The sequence below is a fragment of the Falco cherrug genome, chromosome 3 (assembly GCF_023634085.1).
Source record: "Falco cherrug isolate bFalChe1 chromosome 3, bFalChe1.pri, whole genome shotgun sequence".
Lineage (NCBI taxonomy): Eukaryota > Metazoa > Chordata > Aves > Falconiformes > Falconidae > Falco > Falco cherrug.
The window spans coordinates 98,371,669-98,386,259 of record NC_073699.1 but is presented as its reverse complement, the minus strand read 5'-3'; the positions used below and the strand labels follow the sequence as shown (position 1 = coordinate 98,386,259).

Here is a 14,591-nt window from a genome sequence, read left to right as displayed (position 1 = left end):
AGTGAGAAATCCACCCCCAACCACACTGCATCCTGCACCCTGTGCCTCCTAAAAGACTACTCAGTGGACCTCACGTCCACTGGCTATAAAGACCTCTCAAAAGTGAGTGCAACATCACCTGCTCAGAACTGAATCCAAATTTAGCTGTAATAGAGCTGGATTTAACCCACTAAACCCAATGCTTCCCTGAGGGACAGTATCACAGTTGTGCGGTTTCCCAGCTGCACACATCCAGTTAAATGCCTCACCCTTAGAAAGGGAAAATGCATGCCATATGATATATAGGGCACAGCAGGGAGGCTAAATGCTGTGATGGGCTGGAGACAATTGCTATAGTCCTGCACGATCTCTTCTCCATGCTATAGTGCAGTGATTCTTTTTTTTTTTTTTTTTCTGCGTAGAGAAAAACGTAAAAAGACTGTTGAAGAACTCCTGAAGGTTTTGCCAGAGGTAGAGCACATCCTTTGGCTGCTCCGATGCTGCACTTTTGGGAGGCAGCAGGGAGAAGGACAGCCGGATTGCATGTGGCAGCTCAGCGACTTCTGGGGGAGCAGTACAAGCATTGCTGACGACCGCTGAACTGCAGCACAGAATCCGCCCTGCGCAGACTGGGAGTGATGACTATAGCACAGACCTGGCATCAGCTGAAGGACACAGTGTGTTTGAAAGCCTCGTTTACCACAAGATTCGGGTCAGAAGAAACCAGGAAGGAAATTGTTATGTGAGCATTTGTTCACTGTATTGTTTACAGGATGCACGGGGAAATTTTTGGCTTAATATTTTGGTAGTTCAAAAGGCAGAGCCAGCATAGCTGAGAATAAGAATTGGCAGCACGGAATTTGGCCGCAGCAAAGGCAGATTTCCATGCTGACTGCCACTGAGATTACGTCTTTGTTTGTCCCTTCAATGGCAGTTCTGATGGGCTCCCGCATCAAATCAGCAGAGCTATTCTGGCAGGTTTTATCCACTTACATCAGCAGGGAAAAGATGAGGTGTGACCTTGACCAGCATAACTGGGCTGGGAGCAGCCTCCAGTTCAGAAACAGTTTTCCTGGCAGAACCACACAGTTACCTGGATGACCTGGTTTGTTCTGTGAAGCTTCTCAATGCCCCGGTTTTACACTGTGGCTGCGCTTGTGACAGACTTGCCTGTGACCCTGAAGTCTGGATACAGAGGCTGTTTTAGCCTGACGGGAGTTTCCTGGAGAGGGCCAGCCCAAAATACTGTTTCGCTCACATATCTATTTGTGTGGTGGCGATGGAAAGAGTTAGAGGGTGTTGGCCTGGTTAAATATTCTGTTACAGAGATTTTCTGTAGCAGAGGTTTTCTAGTAACACAGATCAGCGTCCTGTTGCTATATGATGTACTTTGACCAAAAGTTCAGAACATCTTTTGGACTGGGATTGATGAAAGCAGGGCCAGCATCGTTCAAACAATATTGGATTTAGATTTTCAAAAATCAGGATAAACTATTCCTCCAGTGGTCTAATCCTATTTGCCTCCCTAAAAGCTTACTGCATTGCAGGAAAACGCATTTCAGAGGACGGAATTCTTCAAACAGAAGGAAATGGCTTTAGCCTTTTGTGCTTGAGAAAAAGGCAAAGAAAAAGATTATGGAAGCCAAATTATGACAAATTTGTTTTGAATCATTTAAACAGCTCTAGATATGGGCTATATTTTTCAGCATTTTCAAAAATATTTTTTATGTGCTACAATAGAAGTGAAAAGCAGCTGATATAATTGCCGCTTTTATTTCTGTACAAGAGTGGTTTACTATTCGCTGTTAGCAGCTCTTGTTAATGGCTTACCCTTCCAAAAAAATTAGCAGGGGTTTTTAGGGTCCCAGAAAAAGCATCTTGGCTTGATCCTTCCCAGGTTTAAGCCCAAGTTGTAAATCTAATACTAAGAATTCTTAAAAACCACAGATCATTGTATTAAATAACAGCCAAGAATTAAAACAGTTTTCTGCCCTGATTCTTTTAGCCAAACACAAGCTAAATTTTAGAAGCAAAATCATCCCTAGGACAGTTTCATTTCTTGTGACATACCAATTGCATTAAGTGCAGAGCTGGGGTCATTTATGTAGAACTTTTTGGTGAGTAAACATCGCTCTCTAGTTCAGCTACCTCTTTTTGCTGAGAATCCACAGTCACACCTCAACACTTCTTCTGGATAGACCTCTGTGAAATAAGTAAATTTTAATCTTTGTGATGCGTACTACAGTAGACCTGATCCTTCTTCCTGAAGCACACTCTGTTTGGGGCCATCTTTTCTATGAGTAACCTTATATTTGCTAGAAGATGTTTTAAGCTATGTGTTGAAGGAGATTATATTTGCCCTTAACATTGCACATGTGATTGACTCGTTGCTTGGGATTAAATTCAATAATCCTGGTAGGTTTCTTCTTCCATTTTCTTAACCCAAATTAATGGAGCAGTAAAACAACAAACTGAACACAGGACTGAAGAATTCTAGATTGTTCTCCTGACCACTGCTCCATCCTTTCTTTCCTGCTTAATCAGACTTGGAGAAGTAGATAATAGAGAGAAGCTGGAAGGCCAGTTGGAAAGAACTGCAAATGGCTTCTTGTAGGAATGGTCATTTGTTAAGCTCTCTGCCGGCACGCATGGCACTGAGTAGTCTTGCTGAAGACCTACTCCACAGACCTTGCGAACTGAGCCTGCTCTGTTCTTGAGATGCATCTAAATCAAGATACGTGAATTTAAACCAGAGCTTGAAGATCTACAGAATACAGAGCTGGTCATTTGTCTTCATCAGTCCAGTTACACTAACTCTAGGCTTTGGTAGCCTAGATCCACAGCTGAGAATCCTAGGTTGGTCATGAGGAAAATGTAGCAATCAAAATCTTACTTGATCTAATTATACTTAATGTTAGATCAAGTTCCTTTGACACCTATCAGCAGAAGACCAGAGCTCATTCCACAGTTGCACCTTGAGTGTAAGTCTTTCCCAGTTATTTGTTATAACTGTTTGTCATAGTTATTTGTCAGGCATGGCCAGCATTTAAGCAAATCAATGCCCATTTCAATCACGAAGTATTTCAACTTATTCACTGCCCCTGTGTGTTTCATCCATAGCCTGCCATCCTTGGGTTCTGAGACCCAAGTAGCTGCAGTGGCTACAGGTGCACTGAAAGTCACCAGGGAAAGTGGGAGAAGGAATTAAGCCTCAGCCCAAACTAGTTTTTAAAATTAAATCCATTCAAGAGTGAGAAGTGGCCTGGTATCCTTTTTCTTGGCCCATTCTTTTCCTCTGAGATAAAACAAAGACCATGCAAGAACTTTTGTATTTTCCAGTTTGACTTCTATTTTAAGTTATGCAGGGAGGCAGATGCATAGAGTCTGACAGGAGGCATTAAGCTCAGTGAACATTTTTTCAGTTCAAAAGCTTCATCCCCCTTTAAGCAAAATACTTCAAAAAGAGGAGAGAAAGACGGATTGCCTTCTGCAGCAAACTTAGTAAACATTTTTGATACTCAGGGCATTTTCTTCCCTGCACATCAAAGGAAAATATCAGTCTTCATTAAAGATATGAATTAACTTATCACAGGATCTAATTGATATTTCGATTCCAGCAAATAACACACACACTTTTTTGTTCTACAGCTGCATAATATGTGACAGTTCATTGAGCAGTCAGTGTTGTGGAGAAATCATGATCAGTTTTGTCAGCCTGTCAATCACTCAAAATTTGAAGTTCTCTTTAGACAGAAAAAGACTGTCTCTGAACTATATTGGGCACACTGAGTTATAATCTCAGGCAAAGCCAGAAATACAGGAGGAAAATAAACACCTGAACAGCCAATTTCTAACTACAGATTTTGAGCCCCAAAGAAGGTCATTCAATTGCTTGATTCATTCTCTGAAGTGGTGATCGCGGTTTTAGCAAGAGCTTCAGGACTTTGATGTGAGCAGAAGCAGGAGCTTGTTTCTGTGTATGTGCTTGAAGTGGGAGTTTAGCCTTGAACGTTTGAGGCTAAGGGACACGGTTTGTTTTTTAAAGGCTGGAAAAAGAAGGAAGTGGAACAGACGAGATCTTCTTCCACAACTTCAAGCTTACACATTAATTGTCCTATGACAAAAAGGATGGTTGATTACTGTGGAAAATGTTCTGACACTTGCTTCAGTCCCTCAAACTGCCTTATTTCTGCACGTCTGGTGCTGGTGTCTCTGTACAAGTAAAGCAAGAAATCTAACCCAGATGAAAGGTAATCTTGACAAAGTATTTGATTGAGACTCAGGAGACCTGGATTCATTTCCAGGGCCTGCTGTAGCCTGTGTGGACTTGTACACATCCCTCTCAAACTCACATTCTTAACTTTGCAGTGGGAAAATAACATAATGATTTGATATGTGATAAAGTTAATGTTTGTGTGGTGATGGGGCTTTAAAATACAGAACAGCAAAAACAGCACCACCTCCAGAATCTAAAATTAACCTAACCACGTCATAGAAAGGCTGCGTAAATAGCAGGTTTTTTCTGGGTTTGCATCCTTGCCATTAAAAGAAAGACTGAAGTTTGTTCTGTTCATTACATTAGAGTTATCCCAGCTTGAACTGCACTGAGGAATGTCTTTTTGCCATGGGTCAGATTAATGTTCCCCTGGGAACACTCCTGAGTCGCTAACAGAAGGCAGAGCTCTGATTCTAGAGTGGGAATCATAGCTCTTGAAATGTGCTGGATGTGGAAGATGAGGCAGGGAAATACTTGCATTTGAACTTCAGACAAGGGCTCACATTTTGCAAGAGGAGTATCCAGAACATATTATTGTATTTATTCTGGTCTGTGTGGAAAATTTTGTGAAGGAAAACATAGCTTATCTCCCTAGGTGAGTTCAGGTCTTAATTCTGGTCTCTTTTCTTGACTTAAGATCTGGAAAGCCTAATTTTAAATAATTAGGTTTAGTCTCTAGTCTTTAAAATCAACTTGAAATTACAACCATTGTCTTATTTCCTTTCCATTTTGGCAAAACATGTTTTTCTCAGATTCTTCTCTTTAGTATATGCACCATTAATGTGGTCAAATCATCACACTGGCTTTGAAGATTCACTCAGTTTCTCCATGGTCCTAGTAAACTGTAACAATCACAGGTCCCATTTGAAAAGAGTATCCTCCATTTGTTCTTGTGTGTCTTGCTTTGTTCTATTTCTGTCCTTTTTTTCTGCCCAGCAAGCTCCAGGCTTGATTCAATTCTCATTTGCAGAACTGCTAGAATTGCTGAAATATGATAACAAAAATAATGGGGTGCTAGTACAGAGGAGCTCTTTATATTTGATATCAAGAGCCAGGGGAAAGCCTCATGCATGTTCACCTTTGGATTCCACCTCCCAAACTGCTTCCCTTTTGAAGTGCTACATTATTCTGCTCTAGGACTTTCCACCAAAATTGGGTATCTTACCCTGCTTGTTGCTGATACTGCCCTTACCTGTGTCCCCTTTGCTCCCTCTCCACAATTCCCACGGGCAATGGCCTTCTGCTGCTGCCTCAGTCCTTCAGGCTGAAGGCTGGTGTCCCACAGACCCCAGGTGCCTGGTGACCTTCCCCTGCCCCAGCACTTGTCGGCTCTACATCAGTGGGTGGTAGTTGCCCAGGGTTTTGGGGTAGCTCAGGTTTTTGGATAGCAAAAGCCTAAGATGAAAATACTATCTATAGTTAACGTGGGATAGTAGCAGGGGCTGGTGTCCAGGGTGGACTGCATGCAGCCTGTGAAATGTGGCTGATGAGAGTTCACGGAGGTAGGCTGGGACCCCTGGTTGCAGTAGAGTCCTGAGGAGCAACAAACACACTGATGGCCTTGGGGACCAAGACTTGGGAACAACCTGAAGGCTGCCTATGGGTGGCAATGCAATATCTGCAAAGACCCCAGTGCCAGGGCTGGAGGAAGCCCTAAGCAGACCTTCAGAGCTGCTCTTGTCATCTGGGCATTGAGTGTGAGACCCGCTTAATGAGGTTAAGCTAGGAATTGTTTTGACTGACTGTCTGAGCTGGAATTCTTTGAACAAAATTGTTGTTTTTCTCTGCAGCCTCTTACAAGTTTGATTATTCCACTAGAGACATTTTGAGACCAATCCCATGAACATATTTTGAGCTTATTAAAAGCCTGTCTTAAAACTGGCACACACAAGCAGCAATCAATGAAAACCTGGCACTGGTACACTGAACCACATTGTGCTGGCCATAATATTGATGTTTGCTGAATATTTACAGCATTAAAGCAACAGTTCATTTAAAAGAAACAAGTTGGAAAGGAGCTTACACTGAAAGCAGTAAGTAAATTATAACAAATACCATATGAGCTTTGATGAAGCATAAGTAAAGCATTAAAGCCAGCTAGGGCTGTGTTGATAAAAGATCTGTGTGAGAAGTTTTGCATAGAAGTTATGAATTAACATAGATTTTCGTAGTGTAACTTTTACTTTAAAAAAAAAAAATAGGTGGTTTTGAGAAGGCAAAGTGATTCAGAATTGTGTTGAGGAAGTGCACACGAGAGGTTAACTTGGTTTTGTTCCATGAGTGCTACATTTCACCTTGTGGATGGATCCAGTTCTGTGTCTAGAATGTGACTTGACTGCTGTGTGTCATAAAACAGGACACAAGTTGTTTTGGCAGGTGAAGATGGAAGAATAAATTTGTGCTCAAGAAAATACAGCTTTTCCTGACTGGTAAAGACTCATCATGTTCTCAGGAATGGAGTACAGAGAAAACCTTTCCCCCAGCTGTGATAACAGTGATAAATTATAAAGTAGTTGAAAAATGCATTTTTTTTTTCTTTATCAAACAATGTAACAAAACTTTTCTGCAACATCTTTTATACATACCATTTCTAGCTAGGCAAGGAAAATATCCTTTAAAAATCTTGTGTTATTTTAGTCTTGAGAGGAAACTCCCGTGAAGTTGAAAATATTGAAAATGTTACAATCAGCACTTAGAACTTCCATTTTCATAATGCTTTTTGTATGCATATGTCAAAGTGCACTATAAACAACAAGTAACTGAGCTCCCCATATAGATCTAGGGTGAAGTATCAGCTTTCCCAGATGGGGAAATGAAAGGCATAGAGCAAATGAGCAACTGCCTCAGAACCGTACAGTCCGTCAGTGGCAGAGTCAGGAATAATAAAGCCAGGGTTTCATAATTTTCAAGCTGTTGTGCAAAGATTCTGTCAAAGGCTAACCTCATTTTTCAGGAGTTGTATTGGAAAAGACTGTTCCTTTCTCTTAAGTCAACTTATCTGGTGCCTACCTACTATGTATGATCCACAAAAAGTATGGTCAGAGGGTAATTTATGATGGACTCCAAGTCCTAGACAGAGGACTTGAAAGCTCCCACCCTGGCAGCACCTTTGTGTGCAGCCTTGTGCAAATGACTCATTAAAACCAATCAATGCTCCAGTCTCGAAAACACCAGATTGAGTTAATCGTTTTTTCTTAGTCTCAGAGGCTCCGTGAAATCTCAGCTGAATTCTTACTGGAATATTTAGAGCATTTATGTACTCCATAGTACATAGTATGTAGTACTCTGTAGAAAGTGTAACATTTTCATATTGCTTCTGCTGGAGTCCATTTTAAATGACCTGGAGAGATGGGAGGAAAGTCCCTGTCTGTGAAGCAGTGAGGTTCAGTTCACTCGTTCCTGGATGAAATACTTCCCTGCTTTTGCCTTGGCAGATGGGAAGGACCTGGCTGTAGGATACCAGCCTGAGCATGCAGAGCTGAGAGAGAAGAAGCTGTGTTCACTTCACTATTCAAAAATAATCACAAAACTGAAAAAATACTACATTAGTCACCACCATGACAGCATGCATGCATTGTGGAGTGGTTAAATAAAATATTTAAGAGAATGCACCTGGCACTGATTGGCATTTGGTCCCAAAAGGATGCACGAGTTAGAAATATATAGATAAATGGACTCCTATAGCCTTTGTTCTAGGAGTCTGAGTAATACTAGCAATAGCAGACAGTGGCTTTTTCACTGCAGGAGGTGTCCCTTCGGTTCTTGCAGCTAGTGACAATTCTTCGGTGATTTTTGTTGTTACATGTTTTTCCCAATCCTGTTTGAGTACCTGTTTTTCCGTGAGATTAATGACTCACAATCTCTGAGACACTTATTTAAGATGCGGGAAGAAGGATGTATCTGCCAGACACATCTGTGCTCTGCAGTCTAAAATTGCCTCCTGTTGTGAAAGGGAGACAGAAAGAAGTGGCTAGAGTATACTTGAGCTGCTAACAAGCTGCTTTGTAACCTTGCCCCTGGCATTTACTAGTTGCCGTTTAAAAAGCAACTTTTACTGAGCTGTTGTTGGGCTGCGTTGTGGTATTTCCTGTTCTAAGTGGTGCTGTCAAGAACTATATGGTTTAAGAACTCTTGTGTTTTCTTAAACAGTGCTTCACTTGCAATAAAACAATCCTGCCATCCGTTACAACTGCATTGGAAACCTTTCTAATAGCAAACTCTTCTCCAGGGAATATAATTCATACCTGAGTTTATTTCCCCTGCAAGTGAGACATGGACAGCACTGACTAAACCCAAGCATCCTTTTCGACAGGTGTCGTGATGGGCTTGCTCTCTTTCAGTCACACATCATAAGTCTGTATGGAAGGCACAGAAAAACGGAGGCGGTTTTCACCTGATGGTTCACAGTCGTTTGTTTAGTGGCTTTCATCTGCATTTTGAGGAACTGGTTCTGATGGCTTGCAGGGTCTCCTGGAACCCCATGCTCCTCAGACTTTGTGTTATGAAAGAACTCTGCACCAGACAAACGTATAGTGGGGTTCAGCTGCACAATGCCTAATTCCTGTTAAAATCTATAATGGATGAGGATCTAAATGTTCCTACAGAACTGGGCCCAACTGGCAGGACATGAAGAGGAAACAGCTTTGGGGGGGTGGGGGTTGGCCTAGCAGGGCTTGTTCATCAGCTTCCAATCCATGTTTTTCAGACTGCAAGCTTCAAACCGTAAAAAAAAGAATCTTTATACTATCTATTTCACAATATTCTGCACCTGCAAAGGGCTGCAAAACAGGAGGGTGAGGGGATACTTGTTTTTTCCAGCCATTTTCAGACTGAAGACCGAGGTAGCTGCTGTGACTGTAGCGCAAGGCAGGGTTCCTTTGGCTGGCTCAGGCAGCAACAGCTGTCCAGCCTTGGTTGTATGGCACCAGAGCTGCAGCAGAAGCATATGCAAAATTAGATGTGACCCTCTTGACAAATGCTCAGTTTGATCATCTACCAGCACCATTGGCAGTAGATGGTCAGGATACCAGTCCCATCTGCAGTAGTACAGAGGATTTGCAGACAGCTTTTCCAGCTACCGTACTGACTTACAGACTTATTCTGATGAACTGGTCCTTCTGCTCCTTTCCAGCCATCAGGCACAGATTACTAAGGCTGCACCGAACTCAAAAGTTTTCAGATGAAAAAAAGGAAAATGTCAGACCTGTTCTACTAGGCCACTACTCAGAAGCTCTGAATAATTTAGAACTAAATAATGTACTGTACAGCCTGGAATATATAGGTTTTTTTCTTCTTATGTTTAGACTTTCACAACTCTCTGTAAAAATTAAGTTGGTTTATTCAACTATGTCCATACAAATACGATGGATGTCTGACACTTCATGCTATTCTCCATATGCAGTAAATCATTCTAAAATGCTGCTGCTCTCTGAGCATGCTTTCTGGGTGCCACAACAGGACTGCCACAGTATTTCCAGAGCATGCTGATCAAACTTCAGTAATCCAGCATACTGGGCCCAGATATCTGATTGTGTTTGAAACAGGAGAGAGAAATAGGCTCAGATGCATTCATTTTTAATGGCATCTGATTAATTTGATCTGCTCACAGGCATATGCAGTCAGTGCACAGTATCAAAACAGGATCCAAGTTACCAAAGATTCCAGATTACTGAAGAAGAGGAAAGGAAACCTGTTATAGCAAGGAGGGAGAAGATAAAAATATTGCTAAGGAGAAAGATACAGCTTTACAAGAAATTCTACTGGCAGACAACCTGGCGCATAAAATGCTAGAAACTGGTGTAACAGAGCTGATGGTTGCAGTGGTCAGTTGAACACCAGCCCAGCAGCAGGGCAGGGAGCCGTGTTGGTCAGGCAGAAAGAATATCCCAGCCTGGCACCAGCTCCCTCATGAGCAGAACCACAGCAGAACGTTTCGCGCTGCAGTATTTTCAGTCTCTGTATGCTGATCAGCTGCTCAGATCACATAACCTCCTGGTCATCTGGGGATGCTGGTCCAGTCGGAAAAAGAGAGCAGCACAGTAATATCCAAATATCGAATAAAAGCTTCTGGAGTGGGTAACATGGTTCCTCCAGTCTCCCCACCCCCAACATTTTTTAGTTGGAAGTTTCAAGTAACGTTTTTCCCACAAAACCACCAAATTTTATACTAGTTGACATACTCGGCAAATGTTTTGCCCCTTCCAAACAGTGCTTTTTTTCAGCTACATTTTTGTTGATTGCAAAAATGCCAGCAAGGAGTTGTAGCTGCAGCAGTTTACTGAGTGCCTGAATGCAGCCTGAGACGCTCCAGGGCGTTGATCGTGTAGGATGAAGGAGGGTTTAAGAGGGAGCTGGGTAATCTGCAAGGAACAAACCTTGCAAGTTTTCTGAGCACAAAAGCCCGTTGTAGTCTGCAGGAGCCCAAGTGCTTCCAGGGTAGTTTCCAAGTGGGGTGGAAGGGGAAGAGTGGGAAACTTTCCTTTTTGAGATACATACAATTTCCTCTTTTACATTCGTAATACAATCGAGGTAATTGAATTGGATGGGTGCTCTGTTTTCCTCTATAATGATCCCATTCCTACACTGAGATAAACTACAGTCTTTAGGCCTCATAGTTAGTCCCCTTGGAAACCAGATTATTTCCTTTTAAAATAGAGCACACCAATTATCCTCTAAATAGTTTCCATTATTGTGCTTACCCACATAGCAACAAAAGATGTATTATCCCCCCTATCATGTACAGTTGAGCTTCATCCTTAAAGGATACTGGCAGGTCTGTATGAAGGACTCATGCAACAGCCTCCTCCAGCCACATACTTACACAGCCCAGAGGCTGTGATGAGTAACGTGTTTGGGGTATGAGTACTACGCAGCCCAGCTTCATCTGAGGCCACCTTTCACAGGTCCCATCTTCTCAGCGGTCGTCACAGAGTATTTGCAACTGGTATTCAGCCTTCCGCGTAAGGGACCTCGGTGCGAAAGGCGGTGGAAAGGATTCACCTGACATTAAGACTCGCATCTCTGAAGTCGTTTAGGTTCCCAACACCCACTGGCTTCAGAGTGACTTGGGTATTTCAGTGCCTGTGGAAAGAGATGTGTCAGAGAGATTTTCAGAGATTTTTTCAACATGAACACAGACAGATGAGCATTGTTCAGGTACGGAATTGTTCTATCTTAGGAGAAGAGGTTTTATTTTCTGTGCTCACAAGTGTAATGGGTGCGTGCAGATGACACAAAGGGAAAACTGCGTGAGATTTTTAGCTGATTTTTAATCTTTAAACATCAGGCAGCAGCTACATATAACTGACTTTTCTATTTATGTATCTACTCTTGGAGGTACTGGTGGAGAAACAAATAATTCCTCCTGATAGTGACATTTCAGATACTAAAAAATGCTTTATTCGGCCTTTGTTCACATATTGTGAGGCATCTCAGCAGACATTAGAAGTATCTCAGTAATTACTACTTATTTAGCTTGCAGAGGTATCAACTACACTAGGAACTATAGACATACATGGAAAATGCAGCCCTATCCCAGAGAGTGACAATCTACTGTCTAAACATTTCTGTCTTTTGTGTTTTTCGGAACAATAATATAAATGCTAAGATCGAACACGTACAATTTTCTCTTTTGTGGGAAGCCTTTCAGTCTCCCAGGTAAAATGCCCCTTTGTTAGAGGTGTTTTGCCTTCCTTTGGAAGACTGTCTGGAGATCAAGTGACACACCAGAGGTGTAATCAGCTGTGTTTACAGGAGCACAACTCTCTGCATTTACTTCTCCCATCAGCTGGTTAAAGGTGTCCAGTCCGCATTGCAATGGCTATGATAACACTATATTATTAAGAAAAAACACACTGGCTCTGTGTTAACCTGCAACCTGTTACGCCTGGGCCAGCAGGTCAAGCCTGATCTCCAGCTCAGCAGCCCCGTCTCTTCTCTCTCCGTTTAAGCCACACTCACGACGCACTTGCGGTGACTTCAGTGATGCTGTTGCTGAGCTCGTCTGTTGCCGTTGAAGATGTGCTGTGAATTGGCGAGCCTGGGGGTGGGAAAAAGAGGTTCCTCACTTACTAAAAACAGACTCCTGAAAGATCCCTCCAGAGCCTGCTAGGTGTATTAAGGGGGAAAAGACACTGAGGACTCATCTCCAGGGATATCCATACGTGACAGGTTTCTTTCGTTTTCAGGTACTTATTTCTGGTAAGACATAATTACCCTGTTCTGACGGCATCAGCAGCACAGGATATGCCTTTGCCCCCCCCAGAATCCTTTCACTATTCACTTTCTATGGTGAACAAGGTGTATGGGGCTCAACCAGCTGCTCTTGCAAAAGGTCTTTATTTGCACAGCTTAGGCTGCTTCCCTCCTCTGTCATTTTCATATTCAGAGGATGATGATTAACTTGCCTGGCTCCTTCTCTGACCCCACCGACCCTCAGCTCTTCCAGGTGAACTGCCACAGCTGCCGCGTTAACATAGCTTGCTAATCCCCATCAGAAGAGCTCAGTTAGAGAAATGCAGTTAAAACAGCAAATGCAGAAGTGAGGGAGAAGGCGTTTGTGTGTGAATATGACATTAGACATCAGAGGCCCACAAAAGGCTGAGGTGATAATTGCCTGTCTAAAAAAACGGCAAACATTTTAATGCAGCCTGTGCCCTCACGTGGCACTGCCTGCTTTGCTCGGTGACAAGTATTGCTCATTGATTTGTTTCAGCCATATTCCCTTGGCTCGTTTCTTACAGTCATTTGAAATCTAGCTAATATAAGAGGGAAGGGGCAGTTTATTACAGTAAGCATTGATCACCTGTGAGGAATACCTGGGTATTCTGTTAACCAAACTTGGTGCACCCCTTTTATCCTTGCACGATTCCTAAAAGCAGTTTGAGTTGGTTTTAGAAGATCGATGACTTTATTGTCCTTGAGCTGTGTTGGTGTTGGTGTTTTTCTTTAATTTAATGCAGGGAGGGGCTTGCTAAAACAGTATGAGTTCGGTGGTAAATTGCACATACTTTTGATAGATCTAAATGTTTGGTAGTTAACATTTTAGTCAAAAATTATTTGCTCTGTGCCCATCAGCATTTTCAGTGTAATAAATCAATGTATTTATTATACATTTTCAGTGTATTTCAGTGTATTTGCAGTTTTAATATCAAAATGGAATTTTGAGTGGTCGTCGTAGGGTCATGCCAACAGCCTTCTGACCTACAGGCATGGGAAAGCCACACATCCCTGTCTTGCTCTTTTCCCACTGCAGCGTGCTCAGGGAATGCCATAAGTGCTTCCCTGTGCATGTTTTCAAGGCACTGTAAATGTCCTCAGGGTAACTGTGATATGACCAGAGGTGCTTGCTACTGAGATTTCCCCCTTTAATTACCTCTGAAAATCCCTGCCTACACTTTTGAAACTGTTTTCCTCCATACACGTGTGGCAATGTAAGTTTTTGCCTGACACACAACTTCAGGGGGTGTCTTGGCTCTTTGGGGCACATTAAATGGCACTCAGACCAAATATGTATCTTGAGACATAAAACCCCGTCTTTATTAGCTTAAGCTCTCCTGTAAGCATGGGGAAGGCAAAATAGTTTTAAGAGAGGGGATGAAAATACAACTCCTAGGGATAATACCTATTTTCAAATTAATTAAACTATTCTGCCTTCTAAATCTTCACATGAACCATATTGGAAAGCACTCTTTGGAAGAGGATTTAGTAGTATGTAAGTTGCTTTACTCCAGAAAGGATATTTCAGGTGTTTGTTTATAGCCTTTTCAGTGGTTGCTGGTTTGAAGACACAGCTCTTGGGCACCAGTCTTCACCTTTCCTGGATCCCATAGCTGTTTCTTCTTCTTTAGGTAGGACGTGTACTGTCAGCTTGTGCCACATGGCCCCTATTATGCAAATTTCCTTTCTATCTAGCAGTCATAAGGCTTTCCAAGGTCTTGAATTTTTTTTTCTTTGCTTTTCTTTTCTTTTTTTTTTTTTCTCTCTCACAAAGAGAATGGATGAACTGGATCTTTCTTAGTGGAGGACACAAAAGTCGTCCTTGGTAGTGCAGAAGGAGATTACAATTTGTTGTATGTCTGCTTAGGATGGAAATCTTCTAAGTAGATGCACGTCTTACAGTCTGCAGTCATGGCATTCCCTGAGCACGCTGCAGTGGGAAAAGAGCAAGACAGGGATGTGTGGCTTTCCCATGCCTGTAGGTCAGAAGGCTGTTGGCATGACCCCACGACGACCACTCAAAATTCCATTTTGATATTAAAACTGCAAATACACTGAAATACACTGAAAATGTATAATAAATACATTGATTTATTACACTGAAAATGCTGATGGGCAC

The 14,591-nt window shown here is 42.2% G+C and overlaps 1 long non-coding RNA gene across 1 annotated transcript in view; it reads left to right on the top strand.

Moving 5' to 3' along the window:
* The window catches only part of LOC114014665 (uncharacterized), a 97,801-nt gene extending 84,554 nt beyond the window's left edge, over positions 1 to 13,247 (top strand). Inside the window, exon 8 of the long non-coding RNA XR_008731521.1 lies at positions 402 to 13,247. This is a non-coding gene — a long non-coding RNA (uncharacterized LOC114014665). The remainder of the gene's footprint in view (positions 1 to 401) is intronic.
* Positions 13,248 to 14,591: the final 1,344 nt, after the last annotated feature.